This window comes from Sceloporus undulatus, chromosome 5, assembly GCF_019175285.1.
Source record: "Sceloporus undulatus isolate JIND9_A2432 ecotype Alabama chromosome 5, SceUnd_v1.1, whole genome shotgun sequence".
Classification (NCBI taxonomy): Eukaryota; Metazoa; Chordata; class Lepidosauria; order Squamata; family Phrynosomatidae; genus Sceloporus; species Sceloporus undulatus.
In genome coordinates, this window is record NC_056526.1 from 161,855,197 (window position 1) to 161,874,116 (window position 18,920).

Below are 18,920 nucleotides of genomic sequence, written 5' to 3' on the forward strand. Positions count from 1 at the left end.
TAATAACAACAAATGGAAATGCTGACTAGAAAATGCGAAAGATGTTAAGAAAATGGTGAAAGAAAGTGAAAGGTTTATGAGATATGTGAAAAGGAGTAAGAAGCATACATGCTGTTTAAAAAGTTTTCAGCAATGAATATATAAGGCACACACTGAAGAGGCTTCCATAATTTTCCTACATTTGGTTTTATCTTTTTTGTCTGCCCTTAGGTTATCTTGCTTTTCCTTTTTTGGCATCAGTAGCTTGTGAAGGCAAATGTTGGCTTAGAGTCAGCATAAAAGAAGGGAAAATCAATAGTGAAGTTGGATTTAGTTATTAGTGAGCAAATGGATGTGTAGGGAGAGGAGCAGTCAATAACAGGTGCCACTCTTTGCACAAGACACTATAATTTTTTTTAGGAAATCCTGGATAAGATACATGAGTCTGTCTTCCCAGTGCAAGTCTTATTACTCTACAGGATTTTTTTTCATAGTTTCCGTTAATGTCATTAGTGTTTTGTGTTTTGTTTTGTTGTGTTTTTTTTACATGTGAGACAACATTTTGGAGGAGATGTACAGCTTGACTTTTGGAGCTTCAGAAGAAAAGCATAAAATGTTGCAGATTTGATCCCTCAAAATGGATTGCAGTGAATTGAATGCAGTTAATTGAAGTAGGCATTAATTACTTATTGGGGATACAGGCCAAACTAATTCTACATGTTCATGAAAACTAGGCAAGTACTCTGCAAATGTGTTTTTAAATAAAACTTGGAGGTTTGGATGAGATTGTAGACCTATGACATGGCTACAAAACTCTGGACTTCTTACTGGCTCCTGGAAAAAAATAGCTCCTGAGGCAAAATGCTTTGAAAACAGAAGAACACTTGCAGTGCTTAACCTACTGGCACCTTTTGTCAAAATGTTACAGAACTTTTTGGATGTCTGGATGATTTGCAGTACATATATATTTGAGCTTCTGGCACTACCAACGCCGAGAGAGACTTTAATAAAAAATAATTCACATAAAATGTAACGAAACACACACAGAGAAAGTAGTGACTGACAAATAGAACTTAACAATATGTCAGAACAAATGTTTCAGCTTCTGTCTTCTTCAGTTGCCAGAGATGAAACCAACCTGCATACAAGGAGGCAATTCAGCACCACATACACGCTTTTTAAGTCTACTATCTTAACCAGGAAGCTAGATAATACTGGCAAGGCATTTCTATCAGACATCACAGCCACTTTGATTTCCCCTGTTGGCACTGAGGCATCACCTCCTTCAGATGTTTTGGACAAAGATAGGAGGGTTTTTTTATGTTTATAACTAAAAAACTTTAATGCCAACAACCTCAGTTTAGAGGTAATACCATCATCCCAACCGGGTGCATTCCCACTATGAATACAGAGAATTGTCAATTGGTGTAAGACCCTCATTCCCATTTGAAACCAGTTCCTGTCACAATTGAATGATACTGTCATGATTAAGCGAGGCAAAGACAACAACAAAACAACAACCACAACAAATGGGTTTTCAGAGGTAGTTTCAAAGTGGTTCCTTTTAGAAGAATCTATTTTGAAGCAGTTCAATAAGTGGGAATGACAGATCGAATCAATTCATTCTGGGGGGAGGGAAAAGTGGCAGAGGGGTGTTACCATCCCTCCACAGTTTTGACAGATCCACCATTTCCTTCCCCTTTCAGCGCTGCCTTTGTACCTGTGGTGCATGTTCTTTTTTTTAAAAAACAAATTGATGAATATTCGATTTATTGTTTTGCAACTACTTGGAAAGGTATGTAGTTGCAAAATCCATAAATCAAATATTCACTTATTTATTTAAGAAAAAACATTAACCTCCCTTCATCACCCTCTTCCATTCTCTGGTTCCTCCTTCCTTCCTTCCTTCCTTCCTTCCTTCCTTCCTTCCCAGGTTTGTCTCTGATCCCCATTTCTTCCTTCTTCCAGCTGTCCCTGCATCGCTGGTTCCTTCCTTCTCTTCCTTCCTCCTTCCCCAGTTGTCTCTGCTTCCCTTGTTCGTTCCTTTGTTCCTTCCTTCCTTCCTTCCTTCCTTCCTTCCTTCCTTCCTTCCTTCTTTCCTCCTTCTCCCCCCCCCCAGCTTGTCCCTGAGTCCCCGGCCTGCCTGTAAGTTCCTGGTCTGAAACGTCCTCCCCAGCTTGCTCCGTCTCCAGCTTGAAGTGGTACAAATCTATGAGGACGATAATCATGCCAACACCCCCCCCCCCCGATTACACTGGAAAATGGTCCTGTTTTATAGTGGGAACGAGGGACCTTTTGAAATTGATTATTCAGACACAGCGCAAAGCCAAATCAGAAATCACTTATACTTGCCAGTGGGAATGAGCCCTAGAATGCTGATAACACAGAAGATTTCATACCAGTGCTTGAGTGCTGGTATGTTGCTTGAAACTTGAGGAAGCGCACATGTGTGAAAGCCTGGTGCACTTCCTCAACATCAGGGAATCATTGGCCCCTCTAGCGTCACTGATCGTTCAGGGAGAGGGAAGTTCCTCTGAATAGAAACTTTGTGTTCTGAGGATTCCCTCTCCTTGAATGTTTCAGTGACACTAGAGGAAAAGATGATTGATTCCCTGATGTTGAGGAAGCACACCAGGCTTTCACACAGGCGTGCTTCCACAAGGTTCAGCAATGATTTACCTGCGCTTATCCTATAGTAAATGCTGGTATGAAAATCTTGATAGTGTTCTAAACTGCTACCTTGTTTTTACAATCAGTTTCATCTTTGCATCTGAAGAAGGTGAGATAAAATAGTTTTGCCCTCAATATAAATATTTTTAATTCGGTTAATCGTGTGTGTGTGTGTTGTGTGTGTGTGTTGTGTGTGTGTGTGTGTGTTATATATATATATATATATATGGATTAACTGAATCTTCTGGAATCCGGGTATTGGGTATTGTTTGATTTGATTTTTTTAATCTTTCTATCTCACAAGAAACTGTTTACAGCTGCTATCAAAACCCAGCAGCAATATCGTAGTAATTTGAAAAAAATTTCTAAATACCTTAACTGACACCAGGGTCCTCATTGGGGGAACTATAGCTTGTTATCCATTGGTAGCACCAGTTGCTGGAGAACAAATCCTAGCTCTAGCCAGCAATAGGAATAATTATTATAATTATATTTATTACCTTTATTTATAAAGCACTATAAATTACACAGCGCTGTACATACAATCTTTTTAATTAGATGGTTCCCTGCCCTCAGGCTTACAATCTAAAAGACATGACATAAAAGGAGAAGGGAAAGGTGGTGGGGCTAGTAGGCTAATACATATAAAGTACACAGCATATACAGGAAATAGTTTGATAAACAGCACCAAAAGAACATCAATAGCAGCGACATTATGCAATGCCTGGGACGCTTCTCTGAACAGGATGGTCTTCACTCTGTTTTGAGCTGGTTAAGAAGTGATGGCCCTTGCTTGCAGGGGAAGAAGGTTCCAGGAGTCGGGCAGGGCAGCGAGTGAAAGGGGCAAATCTGAGATGGGCAGGAAATCCTGGGCTGGGACAGCGACCTTGACTACCAGAACAGAAGGCCCTGGTGGGAAGGTGAACAGAAAGAAGGTCTGATAATAGGAGGGGCCAGCATGGGCTTTAACGTTGACAGCAGGAGCTTGTTACTGAATATGGAAAGGGAGGGGAGCCAGTGAAGGGATGCCAACACAGGAGAGATGTGGTCAGAGTGGTGGGTAGAAGTGATAATGCGTGCAACTGAATGCTGGACAGAAATTAAAGGCGGAGGTGATGAGAAAGGAAGCCCAGCCGGAAGATTTACAGTAATCCAGTCATGATACCCTAGGGCATAACCAGGATCTTGGCAGTAGAGGCAGAGAGATAAGGCCAGTTTTAGCAATATTATACAAAAAATATCTACAAGCCTTGGCTGTGGTCGTCTCTGAGGGATACACGACAGAGAAGAATCAAAGAACAGAGCCCTGGGGAACTCCAACAGAGAAGGGAACGGAGAAGAGTCTGACCGGATTAAAAGTGGGAAGTTTCCATTGGCACTGGTTTAAACACATCAGCATCAGGGTCTTGCACACCAGATGCAGGGCAATCCCCCTTAGAGTGTTTTTCCGAAGTGGATTATTTCTCATTTCTTTTTGAAACCCGTTTTTTTCCCTGCTGCTGGAAAATGTGAATTGGTCATGATTGGGTCAGTTCAGGGGAGTGATTGAGGTCAGAGGGAGGGCAGTGGGTGGAAACAACGGTCACACCAGTCGCTTTGCAAGCAGCTTTTAAAAAAAAATTATTTGTGTGTGTGGTGACAGAATATGTGAATGCGTTGTTCCTTTCAATTTGGCAAATTGATACAATGTGTGAATGCTTTTGATACACATGTGTATGTAAGGAGATGGCATTCTGGGGTGGCAATCGAGGGAAGCAAAGAAGAGGATGCAGAGATGACATTCTGAGGTGGCCTCCCCTGCAATGACATTTTGTTGTTGTTGTTGTTGTTGTTTATTATTATTTATTATTATTATTATTATTTTGTGACAGATTATGTGCATGCTGTTTGGGCGGGAAGAGAAGGGAAGGATGGCATCCGGGGGGGAGGCAAGGGCTTGCGAGGTGGCATTGGGCTGGAAGCAAAGGAGGGAGAGGCTGGCATCCATGGGGGGGAGGGCTGGGATATTGGCATTGGGCTTGAACAGAAAGGAAGGGGGAGGTTCCAAAGAGGAGGAAATGCTGGGCTGGAAGCGAAGGGAGGCGTGGCTGGCATTCAAGGGAAGGCGTGGAAACTCATGAATTGACTTTGGGAGTCACACTCTCTCAGCCTCAGGGTAAAGGTAATGGCAAACCTCCTCGGAACCAATGTTGCCAAGAAAACCCTAGGATGGGGTCATTTTAGGGTTGCCATAATCTGTATGACCCAAATACACACACACACCACACACACACACACACACACACACACCTGGAAGTTTTTAATTTGACAAGTTGACAGAATATGCGAACACTGCTGCCAGTTTAAAAAAAAAAACAAGGAGGGGGGAAAGCACCCATTCAGTTGGCCATGGTTGTAGGATATGGTCCTTTTGCAAAAGCGGAAGCGATTTGATTGAATAACAAGGAGTCTCCATTTAAAGTGGTACTGCAAATGTGAACTTCAGAGGGGCAAATTGCATCAATCAAGGTAAAGGGTAGTCAAAACTTCTACCTGGGGAGATTCAGTATGGGGGCAACTGGATCTGCCCAGTTCTATTCAGAGCAAATGGGCAAGTGAGAATGGGGCCAAAGTATGTTTTGTTGTTTATGAAGTAGGTTTTCCAAGTGAGTTTCATAAAGTATAATTCTGATCATCTTCACCCCCTTACCATTAAAACATGCCGTCCAGTTTTCCATTCAGACTGTTATTATTTTACTCAAATGATAGCCATACACTTATTTAGGAGGTAAAAAAGAAAGAAAGGCATGCTGTAGCTGATTACAATCCCTAGGTCCCTGTTAGTCGGTTTGTTGCCATTTCAATCATCTTCATACCTAAATTGAAATATCCATGAGTTCCTGCATCTGATCACTAAATTATCCATGTAAATTGTTTGTATTATAATTAACAATGTAGTGTGGCTGGTCTTCATAACCCCTCTAAGCTAGTAGCAAAGATAATGTGCAAAATGTATTCTTGGTTTGTGTGCTCTGTATCTTATCCAATAGAGGATTTGGTATAATCAGCAGTAACATTACATGTGAAACACAGTCAGTTTTCCCAAAAGAAGGGTCTTTTGCTTTCCTCCTCCATTGTCTCAGTTTTATTAGCTGATATGTTTAGTATATGAAGAGCAAAAGTAGACCCACCACTCCAATGAAGTGTCATTAAATGGTGTGGAACAAACAACTGCAAACTGCCAGTCTGAAACATTCCTAAGGCAGAATGCATAAAAGGTATGAGCAGATCTCCTTCCCTATTATTGTGCATATGAACACATCCCCCCACTACACAAACAACAGGCTAGCTAAATTTATAGGATTGGCATCAGTATTCATAAACATTCAGCCAATCACTCATTACAGAATAACTTTCAAATAAAGTAAGAATCTCTATTTATTAATGTTGAATCCATGTTCAGAATTCTATCAATCTCATACACAAGACATCAGACATACTCATCAAATACTAATGACTGTTTAATTATAAATGAAAATAATAATAAAAATTATTCTCAAATGAAGGTCTAATCTGGGGTGATGAGGATGTTAGGGAACAAGCATTTTTATCCCCTTTTTATTGTGGGCAGGAGAACCATTTCAGGGGTATGTGTGCGTACATACATGCACAGTAGAGGTCACATTTCCAGGAAGAATGGAGGGGAAATCTTCAGAGTTTTACTTCTCTCCTCATTCAAGACATTCTTCTATACCACCCCCTTTGGTGTTTACTGTGATTATTCATTAAGAATCATAGAATTCGATTAGATCACAAGGGCCATCCAGTCCAACCCTCTGCCATGAAGGAACTCTCAATCAAAGAATACCTGACAGATGGCCATCCAGCCTCTGTTTAAAGACCTCCAAGGAGGGAGACTCCACTACTCTCTGAGGGAATGGGTTCCACTGTCGAATAGCCCTTACTGTCAGGAGGTTCCTCGTAATGTTGAGCTGGAATCTCTTTTTCTGTAGCTTGCATCCATTGTTCCATGTGCTGTTCTCTGGAGCAGCAGAAAACAAGCTTGCTCCCTCCTCAATATGATTTCCCTTCAAATATTTAAACAGAGCTTTCATATCACCTCTTAACCTCCTCTTCTCCAGGCTAAATATCCCCAGCTCCCTAAGTCATTCCTCATAAGGCATTGTTTCCAGACTCTTCACAATTTTAGTCACTCTCCTTTGGGCACGCTCCAGTTTCTCAACATCCTTTTTGAACTGTGGTGCCCAGAACTGGACACAGTATTCCAAGTGGGGCCTGAATAGAGTGGCAAGATCTATATCAACATTTTTTTTCTTGAGGTGAAGAGAAGCAAATGCAACAATTGTTATGAAAATCTGGGGTCTTTTTGCTAATTGTAGTGCTGCTTTTGCACAAATATGTCATATGTATACTTGGAGAAAAGATAAAGACCATTGTTTTCTTATCCCAGGAGTGTGGAAAGGGCAATACATGAGCCACCTGTATCCACTGGCCATCACTAGTGTGATTCTAAAAAACTTTCTCAACAATGTTTTAGATTCTTTTTTATTTCAAGCTTTTTGCTTTATTTTTACTGAAAATTGCTAAAATCAACCCAGGTCCATGCTCCTGAGAATTTTAATGTGAAACTCATATGACAGTGGATGGGGTGCATCTCTTGCTGCCTTACTCAAAAGCCATGGTACCAGTTTGGTATTTACAAAAAACATTGAGGTTAAGCATGTTAAAATCTGTCTGTTTTCATTTTTATCATGGCTCTCACATACACCTTCTTCTTGTCCTTCTATTTTATCAGATTACTAATGCAGTTTATGTACTGTATGCTTTTTTTGTACTCAAGGAGTTATGCCAGGAGTAGGTGGTGGGTTTCATTTCAGTGGTATGGTGAATCTATTCCAGATCTCAGTTTATGACTGCATCTGCGCAGCAGAAATAATGTAGTTTGACACTACGTTAACTGCCATGGCTCAGTGCTATGGAATTCTGGGATTTGTAGTTTTCTGAGATACTTAGCTTTCTCTGTCAGAGAGGCTTTATGTTACAACAAACTACAAATCCCAGTATTCCATAGCACTGAGCCAGGATAGTTTAACTGGTGTCAAACTGCATTATTTCTGCAGTGCAGATGCAGCCTGACCAATAAAAGAGTATCCAAGATGCTGAATATTTTCTAAGTTTCCTCTTCTGCAAATTGGTTCAGACTCTTGAATGACTCCTTTAAAGGGCAGACTAAAATCAGAGGATTCTTCATCCCACTTACATGGTGAAAGTTACTAGTTGTGACTGCTATTTATCTTTTTCCAATAATATGTTTATATTTTCTAAATTGCATATTCTGAATGTAAACGTCTGCAGTGTTGCATTTTGCATCCTTGTATTTTGTTTGCATTGTTTTAGGCACACTTTATTTTTTCAAAACCTCACATAAACCTCATACATGGTTATATTTTTAAAGCAAATTGTGTTTCTTCTAATAATCAGTCTTCAAAATTACAAAAAGGCTATTTTTGTCACAACTGTCAACTGCAACAAAATTATTTTTCATCCCTAATTGTGGTATAGAGTCAAAAGGTAATAAATTGTCTTTCTGAATATTGTATATAAGTGCCTATCCTCAGGCATGAAAGGGAACTCATTGCAGTGAATCCATTTGCATCCAATTGCTACATGTATTTTTTTCCCTAATGCATAGACGTAAGCCAGGATAATAGACAAATAAACTTGGACCAAAAAGGGATGCAGAATTCTATTATCCATGTCTCCTGAACCATTAAAATAGTGGGTGATGCTCTTGTCAGCTTCTGGAACTGTTCCTTGGCAAACTGTTCTGTTGGCACCTGCATGAGCAACATGTATATTGCAATTTGTTTGTGCCTATCTCTAAGAAAACATAGGGATGTGGAGTTAGGATGCTGTGAAGAAAATCCAGAATGAGCATCACAGCCACTAATAGGTATGCCATTGTTAATATTTTCCCAACAATAAGAGCATTCTTTTGTGGGTTGTGCTGTATAGTATTGAGTCTCTGAAAATATCTTTTGTCAGGATGTTAGATTGCCTACATCTTAGGAGCTCCGTTTCTCAATAGGTCTCCTTCTCCTGAAACAGTTGACCAATAAGAATTCACAGAAATATAAAAATAGCACTATAGAATCACAACAAAGATCCATCGCAAAGCCAAACTGTGTACTATATTGAAAGATTCTTACATTTGACATTACTGCTTTAAAAAAAAATCAAATACAGCAAGTGTAACAAAGCACATTCTGAGCAGAAGAAATAGGAAACAATGTCATGCTGCTTTTGTTTTTGATTTGGTACCACTGAGAGTTTTCTTCTCCTTTGCACATAAAGGTATTGGTAGGGGTTGTCAATCCTGATATATACATGTGAATGTGAATATATGTATGGATGGATGATGTGCATATGTTATACATACTTGCACTAAGAGAATGAGAGATACAGAGAATCTCAAATATAGCACAGGCTGAGTAATCCTTATCCAAAATGTTTGGCACTAGAAGTGTTCCATATTTTGGATTGATGATGATGATAATGATGGATTTTGGAATACCTATATTTACGTATACATTTGAGGACCAGTGTGGTGTAGTTGTTTGAGCACTGGACTATGATTTTGGATACCAGAGTTCAAATCCCCCTCAAGCATAAAAAATCTACTGGGTGACCTTGGGCAAGTCACACTCTCTCAGCCTCAAAGGATGGTGATGGCAAACCCCCTCTGAAGAAACTTGCCAAAAAAGCCCTATGGTAAGGTTGTCAAAAGTAAAAAAATGATCTGGAAACACAAAATAACAATGAGACATAATGAAGCTAAAGAGAAACTGGGGACCTGTGAAATGGTAGGAGGCATGGATTCCTGCCATTTCACAGTTCCCTCTCCAGCTCTCTTTTCAGCCTAGCAAAGGCCCATTCCAGACGGGCGCTATGGGGCACTGTCATGACATGCAAGGGGCGGCACTTCCAGATGCCCTTCACCCCTTGCACGTGATGAGAGGACATGACAGACGCCTAGCGTCCGCACGTCTGGCGTCATTGTGATGCCGCGAGTGCGCCATTGGCTTTTTGCAGGTTCTTTTTGCTCCGTGGAGAAGCCCTGCGGTCTGGAGGCTGCGGCTTCCCTGCGGAGCAAACAAGGGTGCCAGGAGATCACCCTTTTTGGGCGGTCTGTATCCCACCAAAGATAGTACAAGTATGTATGATGTTGCTTGTGTTGTAGCTCAGAGGGTTTTGGATTTTGGAATATTTCAGAACTCTGGATAAGGGATATTCAATCTACATGTCACACACACACACACACACACAGTATGTCAAATACAGTATCTCAACACAAATGATACATTATCTGTTTTATGTGGTATAGATGGTTAGAATGGTGGTCTCTAACAACAATCTCAACAATTTCACAAGTCATATGTTAATAAAACAAATCTGGAGTGCTGGCATGAACAGTTATGACTTTTGTAACTATTTTAATGAGTCACTGTGGTATAGTGGTTTGAGTGCTAGACTAAGAATCTGGAAGGTCAGAGTTTGAATTGGTTATGTATATCCACTGTGAAAGTCACAAACTCTCAGCCTCAGAAGAAGGCAATGGAAAATCTACTCTGTATAAATTCTGTCAAGAAAGCCCCATGATAGATGTGCCGGGGGGGGGGGTGTCACCATAAGTTTGAAATGACTTCAAACCACACAACAGGATCAAGATTCAAAATGACCTGAACAGACTAGAAAACTGGGCCATAGCTAACAAAATGAAATTCAACACGGAGAAATGTAAGGTACTGCACATCGGGCGAAAAAATGAAAAGCACAGATATAGGATGGAGGACACCTGGCTGAATGAAACTACATGTGAAAGGGATCTAGGAGTCCAAGTAGACCATAAGTTGAACATGAGTCAACAATGCGATGCGGCAGCTAACAAGGCCAATGCAATTTTAGGCTGCATTAATAGAAGTATCATGTCTAAGTCAAGGGAAGTCATAGTGCCACTATATTCTGCTCTGGTCAGGCCCCACCTTGAATATTGTGTCCAGTTCTGCGCACCACAATTCAAAAAGGACATTGAGAAACTGGAGCGTGTCCAAAGGAGAGTAACTAAAATGGTGAAAGGTCTAGAAACCATGCCCTACGAGGAAAGACTTGGGGAGCTGGGAATGTTTAGCCTGGAGAAGAGAAGGTTAACAGGTGATATGATAGCCCTGTTTAAATATCTGAAGGGATGTCATATTGAGGAGGGAGCAAGCTTGTTTTCTGCTGCTCCAGAGACTAGGACCTGGAGCAATGGATGCAAACTGCAGGAAAAGAGATTCCACCTCAACATTAGGAGGAACTTCCTGACAGTAAGGGCTGTTCAACAGTGGAACAAACTTCCCCGGAGTGTAGTGGAGTCTCCTTCCTTGGAGGTTTACAAGCAGAGGCTGGATGGCCATCTGTCGGGGATGCTTTGATTTGGATTTCCTGCATGGCAGAGGGTTGGACTGGATGGCCCTTGTGGTCTCTTCCAACTCTATGATTCTATGATTCTATGATTCTATGAAGAACTACACAACAACTCTGTAACATTTGCTTAAATTTTCTTTTAGTTCTGACTAATGTAGACTAATTTAATGCATTAGATTTATCTATGTGTTGATTCCCCTTTCAGCAATTGATTGAATGGGTCTACTCTGGTTGGTACTAATTCACAGGATGTCAGGCATCAGTATTGGTTAATGTGCACAGTAATCACATAGCAGGCACAGGAAATCACAAGAGAAACTAAAAGTGTCATTCTTTTAGTCATTCTACCATTAATATTATTTTGTGTAATGGACAGATCTATACACATAAAATGTGAGAGAATGAATAACTATGTCAGCCATTAAGTTTTCTGCTGAAAGTGCTGATGTAGATATTGAAAATTTGCTGTAAAACAGCTTTTCTCAGCATTTCCTTAATTTGAACTCCCGAGTAAGACATCCCTCCATGTTATTTGTCTCTAAAACCTTCCACTGTGATCCAATAACATCTATGAAAATAGTTTATACTATGCACACACAAACTACATTCTCTCCCACCAAAATAACTCAATTTTCCAGCAAGTTGTAAAGATCACTTCCTATTTAAAATTCATCTATAATTTGCATGAAAACAGATGAGGCCACAGAGGTGCCTTATCAAAAATAGATTTTAAAAACCATATCAAAAAAGTGAAGATATTTTAAAGTGCCATGCACAGAAGAAGAAGAGAAACCACATTAATGGGTCCAGTGCACATTTCATTATAAAAATGTGCCATAAGCAGTTTACACTCTTAAAATGTAAAATAAGAGATGGTTTATATCACCAAGTTCTTTATAGCTGGAGGTGCAATAGAAGGTTTAATATCTGTATAAAGTCTGAATCCCATTAAAACCTATACCTTTGGCACTTCAGCTGGAAAAAGATCCTATTAATAATATCTATAACACACACTGTTTTAATTTGCATAGAGTATGTAATTGTTAACAAAATTGCACATAGCATCTTACAGTGCCACAGGGCTATGCTACAACCCAACATCTGGTGATACATAAATATCCTTAATTTTTCCACCCCGAACAGGGATAATAAAATATTGATGTCATCATTGAGCCTATATTTAAATAAGAACAATAATTTACAGTTATGGTAACAGATTTCTGCCTACCATATGCCCAGTGGTAATTTGACAGAAATATAGATTTACCACTAAGAACACTTTTCCTCTAGTTCCTGTTTCAAACACTAAAGGATGAAACCCATGCATTATAAAGCTAAATGCCTTTCTTGTACGTCTAGTACATCTGAAAGAGCAAAATTAATGGCATTATATTTCCCTGCTGAAGCTGCAAGCAGAGAGAGACTTCTAAAATAATTTATGCGCGCAGCTGGAATGTAAGGAGTGTACTTAGGTGACAAAACTAATAAAGGACAGTGGAATTAACTTGTGCTCTTTCTCTGTTCTCCAGCTCTGCCCCCAATTCTGTTGTTATTCACAGTGCCAGAGATTAGGGTAAGCAGCTGTTTTGCTAGTTTTAGCTTTGTCCTTCCAAATTTGTATAAATGGCCTTCAGAATACATGGCTGGTTTGCTCTAATTATTCAGGGTTTTGTGGGTTTTTGGAGGGAGGAGTTCTATATGAGGAGTTGTATTTTTGTGAAGACACTTCACTCTGAGAGATTAACTCTTTACACACAATAATTGCACATAACCTAGCTCTAATCTTCTGCTGTTTCCATTGCATTGTCATCTACTCTCAGTACTCTGCACCATAACTGCTGTTTAGAACACACATACACACATATACTGTTGTTAACCGCCCGGATTGGTTTGCCAGAGGGCGGTATACAAATAAATATTATTATTATTATTATTATTATTATTATTATTATTATTATTATTATTATTATTATTATTATATATACACACACAAAATAGTGTGAGGTGGAAAAGGTGTATTTTAGTACAAACATGCACATTTTAATGCAAGGGTGGGAATTGTGTGGCTTTCTCAATGTCATTGGACTGCAAGTCCCACCAGCTCTAGCCAATAGTGAGGAACACTAGAGTTGTAGTCTTGACAGCTGCTTAATTCCTACCCCTGCTTAGCTATGTAATTCTTAATTACAGTAATCACATAATTCTTTATTCTTTCATGCAAAAAGAAAAAAATACTGAAAATTGCTAACAGACTACAGTTATATAAAAGCGGTAATATCAAATGCAGTTACATTTATTGTTGTTGTTGTTGTGTATTTTAAAGTCATTTCCAATTGATAGTGGCCCAAAGACAAATCTATTATGACATTATCTTTGCCAGTGGGTGTCCATGAGTGAGGTTTTGAACCCTGGTGTCCCAGAGTCCAGCTCCAATAGTAAAATCACTACACCACGTTGGTTCAGCTTTACAAATACCAGAATTTAATTAATTTGCTCAATAATTAAAGAATATTGTGATTGTAACTTAGGGGAGATACAGACAAGCAAGAAGGGATGGCGAGACACCGACCCTTTCTGCCCCAGATGATTGCTGTGTCAACTGCATGGGGGCGGCAACAATCCGCCCCAAAAAGAAGCTGCAAAAAGCAGCTCCTTTCTGCGCCGCTGCCAAGGCACCATTAGAGCCCTGGAGTGGTGCGGTGATGTGTTTTGTGTGCCTCCCCCCATTTGGACGCGGCGCACAAGAAACGTCACCAGAGTGCACAGCATGTGAATGTACACATGCCAAAAATGGTGCCAAGAAAGTGGGGACTGTGTGGACATTCCATACTCCCCAGCCCTAATTTTGGCCACAGGCCACCACAAAGTGGCAGTCTGTACCGGGCCTCAATTAAGGATAATCTCCTTCCTTTTGCAATGTACTACAACTTTTTAATTAATTCCATAGCTAGGGTATGTGGACTCACTGAATAGTGGAGAAGGAATATAGCTTTGTTTTTTTAAAAAAAAATAAAGTAAAATAAATTTTATTAAGAAAATTTTCATACAAAGAAAGAAAGAAACACTGAAATATAGGATTTACACTCATATAGAAATAAATCACACGAAAAGCAACAGTCACAAGCAAGAAACATAAAATCATTTTCTTGGTTAATATCTTTCCTTCATGCATTCAATAAGAATTCCTTTTCTTTCTTCAATTGGTGTTTCTTTGTTTTCTCTACTAGGAGGAGGGAAGAAACATAGCTGGATTCAACTGCTGGTTCATGACGTTGCTTTGTGCTCTGATGTGCATGATGATAAGGTAACTAGGGCGGGGTACAAACTGCCAGAAAAAGGCTCATCCCCAGCACCTCTCTGCTCCACAGGAGCGCCGCAGCAACAAAATTGCATGGCGCTCCTGTGGAGCAAAAAAGGAGCACCGGGAAGCGGCTCCTTTTTTGCGGTGCACTTCTGCGCCCTAAAGCACCAGCAATGCTGCGGTGATGTCGCAACTGCACCGCCCCGTTTGGAGGTGGCGCAGCTGCAACGTCACCAGTACATGCCATGTCTGGTGGGGCGCGTGCGAGGGCTGCCGTGTGTGTGGGTGCTCCGCTCACCAGGCAGCCCTTGCACGTGACAAGGGTGCCTCAAAGGCTTATAGAATTCAAATTTCTTATAAAAAAGAAGGAAAAATATGTATGTTATAGGCTTGACAGACTGGATGGATGCCCTAACTCCACCCCTAGAGTGTCATTTTGGTGGGCGCTGGTCTACACAGCATGTGCCATGATGATGCCCCTCCAGTGCTGCATCCACAAGATGCAGCACCAAAGGGAGGGCATAAAGCCATGCCACGCCCCTTGGAGGGCGAAAAAGGAGCCACTTTTTGTGCACTCCAGAGGCTGGATCGGGGCCGCAGCAGGAGATTGCCACAGTCCCAATTCTGCCAGTAAAGGGGTGACTGCACACTGTCTCTTTGGGGTGGTCTGTATAGCCCCTTAGTTACTTTTGCAACCAGAAAAGAAAGTAATTACACTGGAAATTTTAATCTGAAACAAGATTATTAGGTCAAAAGCAAATACCAGAGTTTGTCAGACAGTATCCAGAAGTAACTGTCTGAATCCTGTTGGTTAGCCCCAACTAAAGTAGACCCACTGAGTCAATGTTTGAATGGTGAGTCAATACATAGGTAAAAAAGATTAAATCAGTGAGGATATCAACATGAGTCAGCCCTACATTGTTAGAAGTACTTCTAACTAGTTCCTCTTATGCAATAAATTTACATTTGAAAGGCAATGAAGAAGTAATAGCAAAGTAATCTTATGGTTGTCATAAGTAACAGTTTCTAGGCTTTTAAAAGACATTTTAAGGATATTTTACAGGCATTTTTCAGGAACCTTTGAAGTTTTGCACACTCTTCGCATGAATCCTTATTAATCTTTATAATTTTTTTTCAAAAAAAGTTAATTACATTATTTTTTAAAAGCAATAGAATGTAATGGAAAAGTAAGAAGCAATGCTAAAAGCAATCTTTCCCATCTTTGGAATGAACAATAACTTTGAATAATAATAATAATAATAATAATAATAATAATAATAATAATAATAATATACAATTATAATAAGTAATAGAATTAATTACTTTTGAAAGGTGTCTTTCCACGCTCTGGCAGAAACCAACCAAAAAAAAAAAAAAAAAACTGAACCTACAAACAAAAATCAAATTAATTAAACTCTGCTAGCACAGGGATCCTTTCATGGTACACAATTATAGTGTTTATTATTATTTTAACTGGCATGATTCCATCCTTGGGGTTTGAAGGCCAGGGAGAGATATTTAGAATTCTCCAGTCCTTTACCAAAGTACAAAACCCAGAATTCCATAGGATGCAGCAATGATAAAGTGGAATCATAGTGTGAATTGGGTAGTGTGAAAGGATCCTAATTAAAATATTGCTATCAAATGAATGCTTTTAGTTTCTAGTAAGTCATAGAAGCCCTCTTTACTCATACTTTTTTGTGTTGTATCTACACTTGAGGAGGGGAGTGGCCTAGCTGTGTCTCTGATTTGATCTGTCACATGCAACATAAGAGTGATAAATCAGAAGTGGCTATCTTGTCCTATTTACAACTGTTGTGTGAAATGGAATCCTGTTTTCCCAGGGTTCTGGTTCATGCTGACAACATCCACAGATAGCAAGGATCCCCTGGCTGTTGTTCCTGTCCTCATATGAGGCTAAAACCTGTGAAAATAATGGCTACAGAAGGAAGCAATGTTACTGTGGAAAGTCTCGCTCTGTCACAAATGTCCTTTCATACTTTGCCAGCAACCAGACCTTCAAAGTCAATGACATGTGTAAGAAAGGTGTAACATATAATCTTAAAGGATTGCCCAAATGACATGAGTTGGCCCTTCAAATAACAATGGGGTGAAACAGGCAGTCAAAATAAGGTTTCCATCCAGCTTCTAGGTGGGGTGTTTAGATGATACAAGCCTCAAAGCTGGCTGGAAATGGCTCTCAAGCCATGCTACGGCAAGAAAAGCCAGACTGAAAAGGAGCTGGATTTTTCAACTTCTTCCCGGAAAGTGCACACCTCTGCTTGTACTTATAAATGCACTGACACCAAGGTGGCTCTAAAGGGGCACTCTTTCAAAACCCTAACCCTAATTGTGTATGTAAATGCCCCATCACAGGAGCACATCTAAAAGGGACGAAGCTGCTGTACCCAAGCTTGTCCTATTTACAACTGTTGTGTGAACATTGGGTGGCAATGTCCCAAAGAGAAACCATGATAGCTCTCACAGAGATAAGTAAAACATACACAAAACAAACAGTCAAAGAGGGGGCATGATTGTACCTTGCTGGCATCTGCATGGGCATACCTCTGCCTCAATGCCCTGTCCCAGTGAAGTGCTGCACAGCCATCCAATGGTTGGTACTTGCCAGTGGTGTGCTCCTGCGACTATGTACAGGGATGGTATGAGGAACAATTTTAAAAATGTATCCAGCAGAGTGGCTTGAAACCGCACCATGTGGTCATAACATGCACACTCCAGTTACCTTGGGAGCCAGTGGTAGGTTGGTGGGGACTCGGATCACTTTTGGAAAAGGCAGCTTCAAGCCACTTTTTCCTGCCTGTCTGTTTCACCCCTTAGTTATCAGCTGCCCCTCTCAACCCGTTGATGGCTTTAAAAAATACATTTTCAACTCCATTTATCAAGGCGACACTACTGTGCCTAATTCTGATGGAAAGTAATGGTCATGCTGGACTCTTGCAGTAAAGACATCAAAGACTCTTGTGACATTTGAATATACCATTGTGGTATATTACAAAGTGAGCTAGCTGCCAAGAAACCTTATGCTAAATAGGGTTAATAATAAGGTACCTCAGTATTCTTTGATATTTTAATGTGCTTAGTTGTTATCACTCCAGAAATTGTTTCAGGTTGTTTTATGAAGAAGAAGAGGAAGAGGAAGAAGAAGAAATGTTCAAAATTTTTAATAGAAATAGCTCTTGTCAATAGCTGTATAGGATTTCAATTCTGTTTTTAGTTTTGAAACTATGTAGGAAGTTGCATTTAGAAACCATGAAGTTTAGATAATGTATAGGGCTGTTTTGATTTTTTTAAAAAATGTAAAGCATGTAGAAGTCAAGCTACTACTACAACCTCCTCTTTGTCTTTGAATTTTACTAGTCACTGTGCAAAATATTTCTCAAGTCACATTAAGAATTTTTAATAATGAATCTTTTATGTTTTATGTCTTTTATGTGTGTATATTAAAAACAAGCATACAAATATTTCAGATTCTGATATAAATGGTTTGTTTACTTTATGATTCTGCTTTTTTCTAAACTTTCACAGAAGATGACTTTTTAAAGGTAGAACTTTAAAAATGAATCTTTCTATATCCTCACAGCCTGTAAAAAATCTAAATGGTTGGCATTTGTTGACATTGGCCAAAGAAATCTCCAGACAATACAGTGTTATTGAGAAAGCCTGTTTAGCGATAGACAGAATGTTCCTCTTATTAGTTGTAATTTTCTCATCAAGTTACCCATCCAACATTTTAAATTTGCCAGGGTTCCTCCACTACAAGATTTAAAAGTAATAAGACATCTAAATGTACAGCAACAAGAGTTACCCAATGATTTGTGGACTCTTCTTAAACATGCTAATCTAAGAACTGGTGCTCTAGGAACATTGACATAAGTCACTAACATCTTGCCCAGCCAGTTAGAAAAAAGTGTCATTTTTTTAACATGTTGCCCAGCCGGTTGGAAAAAATGTAACCTGACTTGCAACTGACCAGTGTTGTTGCTGTTCATTATTTATTTATTTCATTTATATTCCACCTTTCTCCCCAGAGGGACCTAAGGCAGCTTACAGATAAAACTTTTCAAATTATTAAAAAATTCAAACAATTAAAATGCCTATGTATAAAATCACATAAAATACACAATATAAAATATAATACAAAATCACAAAAAATATGCTCATGTTAAAAACAGACTGAAAACCCACCTGTTCCATAAAATCACCCTGCTATGATTATGTACAGAAATCCTGCTGATATAGAAATGTTTGGGCAGCAAAAGGCCAACAAGGAGGGAGGCAGCCTAGCCTCTCAAGGAAGGCATTCCAGAGTGTGGGAGCAGCCACCGAGAAGGCTTTCCCTTGTGTCCTCACCAGGCAAGCCTGTGATCTTCATGGGACCAAGAGAAAGCCTTATCCTACAGATCTTAGGGCTCTTGCAGGTTCATATGGGGAGATACGGGGGCTTTCTATACAGCCCTTTGGGACGTCCGGAGGACGTCCCATT